Source organism: Gracilinanus agilis, chromosome 3 (assembly GCF_016433145.1).
Source record: "Gracilinanus agilis isolate LMUSP501 chromosome 3, AgileGrace, whole genome shotgun sequence".
NCBI lineage: Eukaryota > Metazoa > Chordata > Mammalia > Didelphimorphia > Didelphidae > Gracilinanus > Gracilinanus agilis.
The window spans coordinates 439,549,552-439,565,805 of record NC_058132.1 but is presented as its reverse complement, the minus strand read 5'-3'; the positions used below and the strand labels follow the sequence as shown (position 1 = coordinate 439,565,805).

The 16,254-nt window shown below is 36.8% G+C and overlaps 1 pseudogene; it reads right to left on the bottom strand.

The window, feature by feature from the left end:
• Nucleotides 1-13,790: 13,790 nt before the first annotated feature.
• Nucleotides 13,791-15,588, bottom strand: LOC123241680 (annotated as a pseudogene).
• Nucleotides 15,589-16,254: the final 666 nt, after the last annotated feature.

The window sequence follows — 16,254 nt, the reverse complement described above, 5'->3', positions numbered from 1 at the left end:
GAATTGTTTTCCCTGCTTCAAGTTTCTCCCCTCTTGAGTCCATTCAACACACTGCTACCAAAGTAATTTTTCCTTTGTGACCTACTAAATACTCTCCTACTAAATGAATTCAAGTTGCTTCTTACTTCTTTAAATTAAACTCTTATGTTTAACTTTTAAAGCCCTACATAACCTGGCTCCAATCTATCTTTCCAACATCACTGGACATTACTTTCTCTCCTGCATGCTGAAATCCAGCCAAAATGATCTTCTTTCTGTTTCTCTCCTTCTCTTTGTTTCATTATCTCCCCTATTCCACTGGCAATCCCAGATGCCTAAAATGGATTTCCTCCTTATTTGTGCCTCTTAAAATATCTCTTTTTCTTTCAGGACACAGCAAAAACCCCATTTTCCATGTGAAGCCTTTCTATTCGAATATAAACTTCTTGCAAGTATATATTATTTTATTCTTTTTACTTTTATCTTATCAGTATAATATCTTATTATTTTATTCTTTTTACTTTTATCTTCACAGTGTCTGGAATATTATAGGTACTTCATAAATATTTCTAAATTGATTCATTGATTCTTTGTATCTCAACTATATGACATCACCACTTTTATAAGGTAAATAAAACAAAAAGCAAGAAAAATCTGGAAATTTGAGGAATTCTACTTGTACCAAATCTTCATGGTAACCCTTCTTGAAAAGGGGTTGGATATACTTAATTTTATTTAAAAATTATAATTATCTATAAATTCCAAATTTTACAAACAAAAAATTGTACACTATCTTAAATCATTTAATCTGGCCTTATACTGAATAAGAAATAGAATCTAAACTCAAGTTTTCCTTCTTCTCCCTTCCCTACCAAAAAAAGACTGCACTACTGAAATATGGAAATAAGTTGTACCTTGACTTTTTTCATACATTAATTTTGTATAATATTTCTCCCTCTAAATAGATTACAAATATCTAAGAAAGCAATTAGTATATTGATTGGTCTGAAAGGACCATGGAGATCATAAATCCTTCTATATACACAAAGAATTTATATTATAGAAAGGTGAAGTTGTTTGTCCAAAGTCATGGGGCTAGGCTGTAGAGAGAACTAGAATGGAAACTAGGGTTCAATTCTCAATCCAGAGCCCTTTCTACCATACTGTGTTTCCCCCTCTATTTTATTGTCTTATTCCACTTCCATATCCATGTCATGTACTTACTAAACAATTAAGAAATAAAATATTATTTAACTTAGATCTTAGATTATAATTATATACATACATGTATATTTAAATATATGTATTTATGTACATATATATATATACAAATATTTGCCTTGCCCTCATAATTAAAGGATGAGATGGGCCAGGTGACTTCATAAAATTGAACAAAGCATCATCTGGGAAGTTCAATGTCAATATAGAATTAACTAATTCAACTAATCTATTTCTAACCCAGAATTCTTTCATAAAGTGCCTATAGAGAGAACAAAGTGATATTAGATGATAGGTCAACTTCTAATTTTTCTATATTTCAGAGACTATAATGACCTTGTCCTTCCATATTACATAACTAACCAAAGCTAGGAAAAGGCATCTGGCTCATGGACCTGGCTCCAGCAGATAGATGCATCTAGTCAAGGTCACCAGCATAAACAGAATTTTAAATGGAAGATCAACAGATAAGTATGAAAGGAGAGGAAAAGGAAAAATTCTGTCCTTCAAGCAGCAACAACCCAAGGCCTAATTATACAAGAAGTCTGCCATTTTACTGGAGTTCAACACAACACAGAGATTCTAGGAACAAAAGTTTTGCCATATTTTTGTATATTTTGAGTTCTGGGTCAAGTGACAGACCTGGAAGAAGCTAAATGAACCTAAATATTTATCATTTTGGGTTTTAGAAAATAACACTTTTGAATCATATGAGAGACTATTGAAAGTTAAGTGTAGCCATAAGAAATAATGAGCAGACTAATTTTTTTTAAAATATGGGAAAAATTTCATGAAATAAGAGTGAAATGAGTAGAAACAAGAAACATTATATGTAGCTACAGATTTAATATTTGAAGAATAACTTGTGAATGTTCCCCTCCAGAGAATGAACTGAGAAGTGGAAATATGAAAAACATTATCTACATATTTTTCTGGATGATGCTTTAACAATGGACAGGGAGAACTGAATAAAACAAACAAATAAATAAATAAATAGGGGAGAAGGAAAGTTAAATGCATACTACCTTCCTTAGAGATGTGGGGGAGTTGCCCAAACGTAATGCCTGATTAAGCAATAGCTCTCTTCTGAAAATTAATTAAGTCATTTGTATCCAGGTCAAGCCTTTTGGGTCTGCTTTCTCGTTTCTAATTTAATCATATACCTCTCTTTTCTTAAGGCCACTCACTCAGTCTTCCTGTCCATTTATTCATTTTCAGTTTTACATACACTACAACTCATGCTCAAGAATGTGATTCTGAGCTAATCTTGCTTTCTCTATGGAATCTTCCCAGAAGACTTTCTTTTTCTTTCTTTTTTTTAAAAACACATAAATAACTTTTTTTTCAGTAATTAGTTGGCTAATCCCCAAATCCCTTTGGGCAATAGGTCAGTATTACTTGTGACTAACAAGGAAATTCAGGTGCAGATGAGTTCTCAAGGTTACCCAGAGAATCTTAGAAGGCTTAAGATCAGAACTCAGAATTTCTTCAAAATTAAACATTTTCAGTTAACTTAGAGTAGAAAATGTTGAGATCTGTTACCTTAATTCAAATTTAATAGGCCAGAATTCTCAAAATTAGACTTTTCCTTGTTTAATTCTGAAAAGGCTCTATTTTTCTTAAAGCATTTTCTTAACAAATTTGAGACTACTTCTCTGCTTGCAATGGCATTGTAGCAATATTGACTTTGTATGTAGGCACTATAAAGTCTTTCCCTACTACATTTACTTCTCCCTCAAAGGAAAGAGGAAAATTCCCTCCACTTCACTGTCTGAAATTGCTGACTACTTTGTCACTCTGTGTGAAATTCCATCATTTAGAAATTCTTTTGGGTTTACTAAGAACACAGGTATCAATTCTAAGGACCATGCCAATTAGATTCTAGACTTAGAACTCAAAGGATTTATGAATTGTTTAGGAAAGGAAGTTAGGAAGGAAGAGAGAGAGAGGAAGGAAGGGAGCAAGGGCATAAGTATATAAGTGTTTACTGTATGCTAGGCACTGTTCTAAATGCTTTACAAATATTTTCTCATTTTATCCTCACAACAACCTTGCGGGGTAAGCTGTATTATTATCCTTGTTTTACAGTTGAGGAATCTGAGGCAAATAGATGCTAAGTGACTTGCACAACATCATATAGTTAAATAATAGTCTGAATCAGAATCAACTCTAGTCTTCCTGAATTCATGGGCCAGTGCTCTATACATTTAGTTTGCCAGCCTCCTAAAGACGTTAAAGTCACACAAGTAAGAATAATAAATTTAGAGTTAGAAGTGATATTTGGAGGTCATCTAGTATAACTCCCTGATTTTACAGATAAGAAGACAGAGGTTCTAGGGAGAAGGGTCTTTGTCAAATTCACAAAGGTAATAACTAAGAAAAGTCATAATTTGAATTTAGGTCCTCTGATGACAAATTCTGTTGAGTCATCTCTTTTGTGCCTCTGTTTCATCATCTAAAAAATGAGGATAATAATTGACAAAATGACAAACTATCAGGTTTGGAGTATGCTCAGCTTGATGCCTCATTTTAGGTATATTCTTCCCATCACACTCATGATGCACCACTTTTGAAGATTAAATCTTTGAATGATGTTTTTTCCTACATAAAATAAATGACATTTAGAGAGATAAGAGAGAAATAATGCTCCTATAAAACCAACATAATATAATATGAACACATAATGACAATGATTTTGTGAAAGATGCATAAACCTAATTTAAGTAGACTTTAAGAACAAAAGATAGCTCCTATAAAGTTTACTGGATTTAGAGTCAGAACACCTGGGTTTAATTCCAGATATGTTACTTTGATTCAAGTAACAAATAAAACCATTCCTGTGCTAACTTGCTGAGAGGAAGCAACAGGTGCAGACATAAGTAAATGAAATATATAATAAAGAGTGAGAAACTCCAGTTATTACTGGAGATCATGGAAAGCTTCTTGGTTCAGTCTAAAGGGTGAATAAGGTTTGTGATGGTAGAGATAGAGATGGAGTACATTCTAAAAATGGAAGTTAAGCAAATTGACGAAATGCATAGAGTCAAGAAATGGAATGTTTAGCCTCATTGAAGCAAAGGGAAAAACAGATTATAATCCAATTCGATTGAATCATAGAACATGTGAGGCATAGTAATAAGAAATAAAACTGAAAATGTAGATCAGATACAGATGATAAAATGACTTACATAACATTTTGAGTCATTTACATTTTGTCCTAGAAGCCATGAGAAGTCACTTAAAGGTTCCAAGTAGTCAGTAAGCCAATGGACATAATATTGTACATCTATTATGTGCCAGGTAATATGCTAAGCACTGAGGAGACAAAATGTGATAAAAGACAGTCAATACCTACAGAGAACTCACAATCTAATGGGGTAGATTATAAGCAAACAAATATATACATATAAAATATATACAAGATATTTGATGTTTCATCTTTTCAGTCATGTCTGGCTCTTCATGACTCCATTTGAGATTTTCTTGGCAAAGAGTGCTTTTTATTTCCTTTTCCAGCTCATTTTTTTCCAGATGAAGAAACTAAGGCAAACAGGATTAAGTGTGTTGCCTAGGATCATACAGCTAGTAAGTGTTTGGGTCTAGATTTGAACTCAGGTCTTCCTGACTCTAGATCCAAAGCAAAATACTAGAGTAGTTGATGAGTTTTCATTAAAGAAAGCCAGGGAAGTCAATAGGCAGAAATGAGAAAAGAGAGCATTCTATACAAGGGATAATGCCAGAGAAAATATCTATAGCTGAGAAATGGAGTGTTTTGTTCCTAAAACTGGAAGGAAGCCAGTGCTATTGAGAGAGGGACATGTGAGGTGCAAGAAGACTACAAAGATGGGAGAGAAAGAAATTATTAGGGGTTTTGAATGCCAAGCAGAGGTTTTTTAATTTGGTCCTGGAGCCAATAAGGAGCTACTGTAGTTTACGGATTAGGGGGTGATATAATCAGACCTGTACTTTAGGAAAATCACATTGGCAGTTGAATAGAAGATGATATGAATTGGGAAGAGATTTGAGGGAAACAGATCCATCAGTAGGCTATTGTTATAATCTAAGTATGAAGTGATGAAGGTCTGGCACCAGTGAATTAACAATGACATAGGCAGTTCTGTACTTTAGGATTTTTTTTACTACTATGTAGAGAATAGATTAAAGAAAGGAGAGTCATTCACCCTACCAATTTATTGAAAAGGAGAGAGATCAAAGGCAAGGAGACCTGTTAAAGTCTCTTAAGATGTCCCAGTCAAGAGCAGTGAGGGCTTGAACTTGAGCAGTAACTGTGTGTGAAGAGAATATGATGTCCAGACCCTGTTCAAGGAACTAGGAATACCAAGATGACAATGAATTCATCACTTCCCTTAAGAAGCTTGTGTTTCATCAAGGAACAAATATAAATATGTAATTATATTATAATATATTGCAAACAAATTCAAGGCAATTGAAGGAATCTGGGCACTTAGTAACTGTGGAGATTAGGAAAATTATGTAAAAGGTGATACTTGACCTGAATCTTGAAAGAAACAAAGGATGCTAAATGAAGGTGAGGAAGAAGTATATTCCATGCTTTGGGACTAGAGAGTGAAAAGGCACAGAAATGAAAAAATGTAAGAGAAATGACTAGATGCCACTTTTTCTGGACTAAAAAGTATATAAAGTTGCAAAGCAGTACATAAAAAATTAATTAAGATGTGAGTAAAGGAGATTGTATTTTTCCTATAGATAAGAAGAATTATTAATAATAATAATGAACATTTATGTAACACTTTAAGTTCTTCAAAGTGTTTTACAAATATTTTCTCATAGTATCCTACAACATACATGGGAAAGAAGGTGCCATAACCCTATTTTATGGGTGAAGAAATTGAGGCAGACAAAGGTGAAGTGACTTGCCTAGGGTTACACAGCTATGAAGTATTTGAGACTAAATTTGCACTTGGGTTTTTATGACTCCAACTCAAGAGTTCTATGTACTATGACATGTCACTGCCTTAGTGGCAAAAAGGAAACACTGAAGTTTCTTTAGTCAAGCACTTATCACGGGTTTCCCATGTGTCAGGAACTGTGCTAGTCACTGGGCTGATGAGCTCTGTCTAGAATTCTTTTCATGGAGTATGCCTGGAAATATACTCATTTTGGTGACATACTTGAGTTGGTTCTTTCAGCTAAGGCACATAAACACATTAGAAGGAGAGGCAGTAGAGTACATTTTGAGAATGGGGAAAGGCTTTATATAGAAGGTAGTATTTTATCTGAATCTTGAAGGAAAACCAGGAATTCTAGGAGACAGACATATAGTTGGGAGAGCATTTGAGTCATGGGAGATAGTCCATGCAAAGCTTTAGATGCATTAGATAGTACCCTATGCAAGGAATAACAAGTAGGCCAATATGGTTGGAAAGCAGAGAACATAGAGGAAAATAATATGTAGAAGTTGAGAAGAGAGAGTTTAAGAAGGAGCAATGTTGTGTCATTAAATGCCAGCGGAGTTTAAATTTAACTTTAAAAGGCAACAGGGACACACTGAAGAGTATTGAATGGGAGATGAGAGTAACATGGTCTTTGTAAAAAATACTTTGGTAAGTATATGGTGAGCTGCTAGTTGGTACAGTGGCTAGAGTGCTGGACCTGGAGTCAGGAAGACTCTTCATTCTGAATTCAAATCTCACCTCAGACATTTAAGAGTTATGTCACCCTTTGCAAATCATTTAACCTTATTTGCCTTAGTTTTATCTATAAAATGAGTTGGAAAAGGAAAGAACAAACCACTCTCGTATCGTTGCCAAGAAAACTCCAAATAAAGTCACAAAGAGTCAGACAGGACTGAAAATGACTGAAAAACCACAACAAAAGTTATGTGGAGAATTTATTGGAGCAGAGAAAGAGAAATCAGTTAGGTACATTTTGAAATAGTCCTGGTGGGAAGTGATGAGGCACTGTTCTAGAATGTTAATTGTGAATTGAAAGAAGAGAAGATCTCAGAGAGATGCTTAAAAAACAAAACAACAACAACACAAAATCAAGATTTGTCAACTAATTGACTGTGTAGTGAGAGAAAGAATTTGAGGATGATATGGAAATTAAGAATCTGAGTATTTAGAAGGAGGTTGGTGCCCTCAACAGTAATAAGGAAGTTGAATAAAGAAATTATATTGTCAGACATGACCTTTAAGAATACCACATTGACACCTCAGGTGAGAAAAGACCAATTAATTATGAGTTTGATATGTTAGTCAAAGAGTGATGATGGTCTGTTCAGAGAAAAGAAAGAAAGGGATAGATATAGGAAATATGGTGAAAAATTGACAAGATGTGGGAGGTTTTTTTTTAATATTTTGTGTTAAAGGAGAGCAACATTGCACACAGGTCACTGGGAGAATAATAGCACCCTTTTCTTAGTTCAGTAGATCAATCAGTTGATTAATTAATATTATGTAAGCACCTAGTATGTACCAGGCATTGTGTTGAGCCCTGAGAATACATATATAAAAATAATAACACAGTGTCTGACATCAAGGAATCTTCAATCTAATGGGGAAAACTATAAACAAAAAGAAATTTAAGAGGAGAGTTGGAAAAAGGCATGTGACAGGAGGGCAGTCTGGAGATATCCAAAGAAATAAAAATGAGTCCCACAAGGTAGGAAATGAGGAGATAGTTGTCTGGGGACATCTCTGGAAACTGATGTTTTAGAGCTCATGCTTCCATCCTTCAATCAGAAAAGAACAAGATTCAGCGATGAGGTTCAAATGATGAAGTTCTAGAAATTACTTACCAGAGATACAATGTTAGAGACAATTATTTGAAGGATACATAGCATCAGGTGGAAATAAACAGTTTCATTCATTCCTGCTAATCTTTTTTTTTAAACCCTTGTACTTCGGTGTATTGTCTCAAAGGTGGAAGAGTGGTAAGGGTGGGCAATGGGGGTCAAGTGACTTGCCCAGGGTCACACAGCTGGGAAGTGGCTGAGGCCGGGTTTGAACCTAGGACCTCTAGGCCTGACTCTCACTCCACTGAGCTACCCAGCTGCCCCCATTCCTGCTAATCTTGAAGGGGCAGCCTCACAGCATACATGGCTCAGAGCCTTAGCTCCCTGCTTTTTGAAGCATATTATATGCCCCTTAAAAGTTACCATACCCAGCCAGATGCAGGGCATCGTTCACCATTCCACCTCAAGGAAAGACTGATTAAATATATATATATATATATATGTATATATATATATATATATATATAAGACCTATGCAAAATAAATTGAGAAATGGTAGGTCAAGAGAGAAATATCAATATGCACAATTGAGTACTGAAGAAATCAAACCTCCTTTTTGGGTGTCATAAAATAAATTTTCATACATATATTGTAATGCAAAAGATGTAAGAGAGGCTTTCGCTCTTGCAGGAGGCCAATTGAAAACTTCTTGCAGTTAAAAGCCTTAGAATTCTGAGAGAAGCCAGTTGGTCCCTGAGGCTTGAACAGAGCTGAAGGACTAACTAGAGCTCTGCTTGGCTTTCAGTTTTGCTTTTGGCCTGTGCTTTGTTTCTGGACAATTTGAACCTACCTAATTTCTCTGGACCTTTCCCTGACCTTCTCCATAATATTTCCCTGTTTCCTTTCCTGTTTTCTTGGGGGCTCTGGGAGGCAGGGTGGCTTTTGGGTTTTTAGTGAATAGACTGTGGGTTTAGTTTCCCCAATAGGCAAGTAGAACATCCTTGAATTCAAACTATCCCTTTAGTATACCCTCTACTTTAAAGCAGCCAAATCTTCCCTGGCTAAGAGAAGCAGGTGCTCTCTCAGTCTAACCCATTCCTATGACCCTCCCCCATCTTGAGTTTCTCCTTAGCAGCTGTCAGAAACCCCAAACCCCTCTCTCCTTCCTGACCAATCCTGAACATTAATAAACCCCTTTGTTACCTAATCAAACCCTCTGGAGAATCATTGTGTTGAAGAATTAGGGAGGGGTTGAAGGGGAAGGAATTATTCTCTTTATTTCCTGAGGGAAACTGGAGGCATCCATCTTGGGAGGAAGTAGTTACCCAACATTTCCTCCTGAATCCCTTCAGTTTCATTGATAGGGAGGAGCCTTGTGATTCCTCCTCCTTGAGTCTATAAAAGTACCTTTCCTGCCTGGAAAGGTTCAGCTTATTTCCCCCAGTATCCTCTGTCTCTAGCCTGAGTGTCTAGTCTGTGTTAGCTGCCTCTCCTGAACACCTTACCTGTACCCTTACCATCCCAATACCACCTTGTCCATTCTTCTCTAAACTTAGCCTTCCCTTTCATTCCTCTCCTATCACCTCAATCACCTTTTACTCCTCTGTCACTCAGCAAGGGAAGGAGAGCACTCCCAATTCTAGTGTCCCCCTTTTACCCATCAAAATATGCATGTATTAAATATGTGCATATGTCTACATCTATAATCTCTCAAGATATAGATATATGCCACAGGAGCCAGGGCAATTATCTGAGGGTCAAGATTCACCATATCATTTTGTATACTGAAGTCTTCAATTATAAATCATAGAGATAAAGAAAGCAGTGTTAAATTTTGTTAGTCACAACACCAGAGAAGTACTGCGTCATTAGGTCAACCTTTCTAGACTTCATTTTATTCATCTGTAAAGTGAGGGGTTTGGGCTGGATTATCCCTAAGGTCCTCTACATTTCCCATTCCTTTGATTCCAAGAAGTTCTGTATTCATAGAATCAAAGTTGAAAGCCCTTGGTCCTTAAAGGCTGAATAGACTCAAATCAATAAGCATATATTAAGTAAGCACTATGCTAAACAACATAGTACAGGACATGTGTAGCCCTTAGTCATGGAGATCTGGAACAAGGAGAGGGTAAATGTAATAAGGTCCACTTTGGGGTGAATGCTACATTGGAAAGGAGACATAGCTCTCCAGATTTAGTACAGAATTCATTCACTGGTATTTTCAATGGCCATGGATATAGAACTTTGTTTTATATCTTTCCTTATTTTTTTATATTCTTGATGTATGTTTGTTTTTACTAAGATGATTATATGAAGATGACAGTGACAATGACATAGCAATGATAAATATCCTCAAGATTATGCTTCATTGATTCACTTTCTTCAGATCTTGAATTTGATTTGGTGTCAGTGTGCATCTGGCCAAAGATAGAGATGATCTAGTCCAATATTCTAAATTTATAAAAGAGAAAAATTATTTCTTTAAAGGTTAAATGACTCAGCTAACTAGAAGCAGAATTAGTTTCCAGGCTTTCTGTGTTAACTCTCTTTCCGCAGTTCAGAAAATTAATAGATTCTTCCAAATCCTTTTGCTTACTAAGAGGAATGACACACTTTTTGACTAGGGACAAAGGAGTATGAAAAGAAATCATGTCTAGAGGTTGGCAGCAACCATGAGTATTCTAGGCTAGTGATGGCAAACTTTTTAGAGACTGATTGCCCAAATTACACCACATATGAACTGCTCCCATACTCCACACAGGGGAGGAAAGTAATGCTCCCATTGGGCTGCTGAACAGAGAGGTGGGTGATGTGAAAAAATGTCCTCAGATGTGGTGGAGATAGGGAAGGGAGCAGCCCCTTCTGACATGCATACCATAGATATACACAGTTCTAGGCCATATAACACTAAAAAAAAAACAAACAAAGAAGGAAGCTAACAAATTCTTTTTATGACACAAATATAGTACTGATTCCAAAGCTAGAAACACCAAAAACTACAGACAAATCTCCTTAGTGGACATAGATGAAAAAATCTTACATAAAATATTAGCAGAGACTACAGCAAGTCATCACAAGGATTATTCACTATGACAAAGTAGGATTTATATTGGGAAAGCAAAGCTGGTTTAACATTAGGAAAACCATCTACATAATTGACCATATCACTAACCAAACTAACAGAAATCACATCATTATCTCAATAGATTTAGAAAAAACCTTCGACAAAATTAAAACATTCATTCCTACTAAAAACACTAGAAAGTATAGGAATAGAAGGGCCTTTCCTCAAAATGACAAACTATTTATTTAAAACCATCAGCAAGTTTCATCTGCAATGGGGACAACTTAGAGGCCTTCCCAAAAAGATCAGGAGTGAAGGAAGGATGCCCATTATCACCACTATTATTTAATATTGTATTAGAAATCCTAGCAGTAACGATTAGAGAAGAAAAAGAAATTGAAGGGATCTAAACTATCATTCTTTGAGATGATATGATAGTTGTTATAGAATAAAAGGAAATATATGATGTGTAATAAATAGGGGAATATAGGAAGGGCTAATCAAATCAAGCTAATCACAGAGGCTAGGTACTTGAGGGTCCTGGGAGGAATAAGCTGGATCCTTCAGGCAGGGAGACTATCTCTACACTATAAGAAGAATTGGGTCAGCCAGAGATGGTATGGGTCTGGCTTAAGGGTTTCTTCAGCCTCCTGCTGTTATTTCTAAGCTCCCTTGAGGGAGGAGTCAAGAGGCCCCTCCCTGCTGGTGAAAACTGAAATCTTACAGGAAGTGACGTCTAGCCTCTTCCTGCCCAAGATGGATGCCTAGGTTTTCCCTCAAGAAATAAAGAAAGGTTATTCCTTTCCTTCTTCAACCTTTGCCCTATTAGTGGATATAATGATTCACCAGAAACTCTTTGTATAAAAATCTGGGATTTATTATTTCCCAGGGTAAGCTGAGGGGAAAGGGGATTAGGGTTTGGTAACTGCTGCTAAGGGAGAAGCTGGTACTGGGGAAGAGGTCACTGAAGAGGAGATCAGGAAGAGGGAGCCAGCTCCCTCAGCCAAAGATAATTTCCCTGCCCTGATATAAAGGTCCAGCAGATTGTTAGATAAGGTGATGGTTTGGTTTAGGTTATTCTTGCCTGTCTATAAAGCTAATTCCCACAATTTTCACCCACCAAATCACCCTTCCTCCCAGGGCCCAATGGGGAAATCCAGGGAATAGCCATTCCTCAATTGACAAAATGGTCAAATGATATGAATAGGCAGTTTTCAGATGAAGAAATCAAAACTATCAATAATCACATGAAAAAGTGTCCTAAATCCCTCCTATTAGAGAAATATAAATCAAAACAACTCTGAGGTACCACCTCACACCTAACAGATTGGTCTATATGAAAGTAAAGGAAAATAATAAATGTTGGAGGGGATGTGGCAAAATTGGGACACTAATACATCAATAATACATTGCTGGTGGAGTTGTGAATTGATTCAACCATTCTGGAAGTTAATTTGGAATTATGCCCAAAGGTCTGTAAAAGAATGCATACCCTTTGATCCAGCAATACCACAATTAGGTTTGTACCCCAAAGAGATAATAATGAAAAATATTTGTACAAAAATATTCATAGCTGTGCTCTTTGTAATAGCAAAAAATTGGAAAATGAGGGTGTGTCCCTTGATTGAGGAATGGCTGAACAAATTGTGATATATGATGGAAATGGAATACTACTTTTCAATAAGGAATGATAAAATCTTTTATTTCCATATTATGCCTCCTGTCTTCCTGGTTAATATGGCTACAGGGTAGAATCAGGGTGTTTAACTCTCCTAACCAACCTATACATGATACCTCAAAAGGACACAAAAACCAAATCCAGATGAATGAAGGGACCCCACAAAAGGGCAGAACATTGAAGGTACATAGGATTTGGGCATTTCTACCCTATAAGGGAGTGAAATAGCTCTCAGTAAAACGCGAGCTGATCACCTCCCCCATCCCCCCCACCCCCACCTACAGTCCCAGAGCCAGTGCACAAGAGTTAGAGAAAGTATGGGGCATTCACTAAGTTCTTGGCAGTTAACTGGGATTACCAGGGGCTTGCTCCTGAGAGCAGCAAGACTTAAGACCCCAAGAGGCTAAAGAACACAGACCTTGAACTCGGACTTTTAGCATGGACTTTGAGCGTGGACCTTGGGCTTGGACCTAAAGTGGAGGGGTGACAGACTGTGGAAGCAGGGTGCTGAGACTCATAAAGGAGCCTCAGGCAGAGGAGCAAGCAAGGGAACCACCAGGAGGCTTGACCCTGAGAACAGCTAGACTTGAGACCCCAGGAGCCTAAAGAGAGCAGACTCTGGGCAAGGATAAAGCTGAGAGGGGTGGCACTGCACTGTGACTCAGGCAAAAACTGCTCCACAGCTCTATACGCAGAGAGCCTGCCCACCTCACCCAGAATTCTGACTGAGAAGGAAAAACCAACATAACCAACATAATAAGGGCAAGCAATGCCCAAGAACTAACTAAGGGAAAAAACAAGAGGAAAGCATTAACACTCTATAACTTTTACACAGAAAAAATCCAGACAACAGAGGAGACAGTAGAGGAAGACAAACAAGTAAACACATCCAAACCTTCCTAAAAAAATGAAAATTAGTCACAAACTTTTTTTTTACAGTTTTATATACTATTTTTTATTTACATTTAAAAATTTTAAACAGTTTTCTGGGAACAAACTCTGTGAGGTAATGATGGTTCTCTCTTTTTTTTTTTTTATTAGAGTTGAACCTATTTAAAAACCTCCAGAAAGTCTCAATTTGTTTTTTAAAAGGTAAGCCACAAGCTCATTTTAGTTGAAAGCGAACTGAATATTAGTTATTTTGCAACATCAAAGTGATTCCATGAGTCTAGACAGCCTCCCCACCTCTGTCTTCGAAGCCTCTCAGACCTTCTATGTGGAGGTTCCACTGAATTCATTACAATAGAGATGGACATTTTAAATTCATAGTGATCCAACATCTGAGCAATCTTTTCACGAGACACTCCATGTTTATTCCTCTTTTCTAATTCTTCAGGATCAAATTTCCACCACGTTTCTGGTTCATGGAACTCCACTCGATATCCTTTGCCTATAGCCATTTCCACATATGGTTTCATTTCCCAAGCTTGAGTATTAGTGTTATCTATTATTACTGGAGATCTTCCCTGGTCAATAGCTTTCTTTGCTCTGCTCTGGTTCCAGTCATGAGCATCACCAAGTTGTTTGACATTATATGTGTACCCATTTTGATGCCGAAAGTAGTCATCAGTGCTGAAGACAATGCCACCACGATTCTGACCAAGAAGAACACGAGACAGTGTTGTTTTCCCTGATCCAGGCAGACCTCTTAAAAGGATAAGTAGCCTCTTTAGCTTTTCCTCATGGAACTCCTGGTGTAAAAGCCTGTCTGTTTTTTCCATCTGGAATAAAGAAGGGTCTTCCCAAGATTCTTCTCTTGTTTCACAGAAACCATTACTGTCTCGTCCATCTTGCTCATTGCATCCATTTCTAGAGGCCTGTGTGCTACTATTACTCCCATCACAATCAGAATATCTGTTAGTCTGGTCAAATGCTGGACAATTCCAATTTGTGTAGCGACTGTTTACATTATATCCATTGTACATTTCACATAATTTAACATCTGGAGCATGAAAAACATTTGGTGGTGGAGATGGAGAGGGGTTAAATCTTTGAACATTTAAATGATAATTAAATCCAGGAGGAAAAAGGCCTTGAGGAACTAAAGAGGATTCCAATGACTGCCATTCGGGCCTAAAGGAAGGAATTGGGTTGTTTAAAAATGTAGGTTCTACTGGTCCATTAATTGCATATTCAGTATTCCAACCAACTGGCTCCTTACTAAAATATTGCTCAACACCAGGAGGTGATTGTATAGTACTAAACCAAGTATCTTTCTTTTCTTCATCAGATTTTAAGTTTTCATTGTAAAGGCCTTGATCACATAAACTAAATTGTTCCTGAGTGGGTTTAAATTCCTGGCAATTATCTTCCAAATCTTCTTTTTCACTCTCAAGCTCCTGAATTTCTTTGTAAAACTGAGATAACTCATTATCTATATCCAGTTTATTAGAAGAAAGGCTTTGTTTGTTTTCCAGTCCACCAGTGACTTTTTTTGTGTGATGTTTTCTTTTATCTCGTTTATTTTCCTCAGGACTTTTGTAAATAGGTCCTATGAATGCTTTGCTTGTGCTATATTCCACTTCTTCTGCACTAACTGGGATAGATAACTTGTGATTTCTTTCCATTCTAATTTCTTTAATATTTTCAGAAACGTAAGTATAGTTATTTAGATATTCTGTTGATGTTCATGGATTCTACTGTAGAATTTGCATCCTCTAGGCCTTCCCAATGAAATGATTCAATATCTGGCCTATTTTAAGGGATTACAACCCTCAAAAGTTTCAACAAATCTGTAGTTTCAGTCTTGCTCTCCTGAGTTTTTCCATTTTCCTTGTCATCAAAGATGGATAAAGGTATCCAGTTGTTCTCTGTTTTCTCTTAGGATCTGTGAAAATGATCATCACCATCATGGAATATAGTATAAGCCTCTTCTGTTGATTTCAGTTTTTTATTGCATGTTTCACTTGCTAGTTTGTTTTTTTTAACCATGTCCCAAAGACTTCGCTTAATTTTCACAATAAGGCATCTGTGATAAAGGAGAAAAGAAAGCCCGGGAGGTAACAATTCTCAAGGCTGGTGAACACGGGTGAGCCCTGAGGGCTCCGTCCACAGCCAGTAGAACCTCAGCTCTCTGGCAAGATGGCGACTGCCTGGTCACAAACTCTTGAAGAGTTCAAATCTGAGATCATGAGAAAGATGGAAGAGATTTGGCAAGAAAAATGGGAAATAGCTTGAAAGGAAACTAACAGATTAAAAGACAGAAACTCCCAATTGGAGAAAGATGTCCCAAAGTCAAACAAAATGATAAGTAAATTGGAGACCCAAATTAAACAGCAGGAAACCATGAAAAACAAGATAGACCAAATCGAAAAGGAAAATCAAAAGATTATAGCAGAAAACCAGTCTCTAAAGACCAGAATTGGGCAAGTAGAAGTCAATGATCTTGCAAGACAGCAAGAACTAATAAAGCAAAGTCAAAAGATTTCCATATGAGCTGGAAAGACAGCCATGAACCAATGTGGAGTGTAATGAGCAGAACTAGGAGAACATTGTACTCAGAGACTGAAACACTGCAGGATGATCATATGTTACCGACTTTACTACTGAGAGCAATGTAATGATCCAGGAATTATGAAAATGAATTTTATCCACATC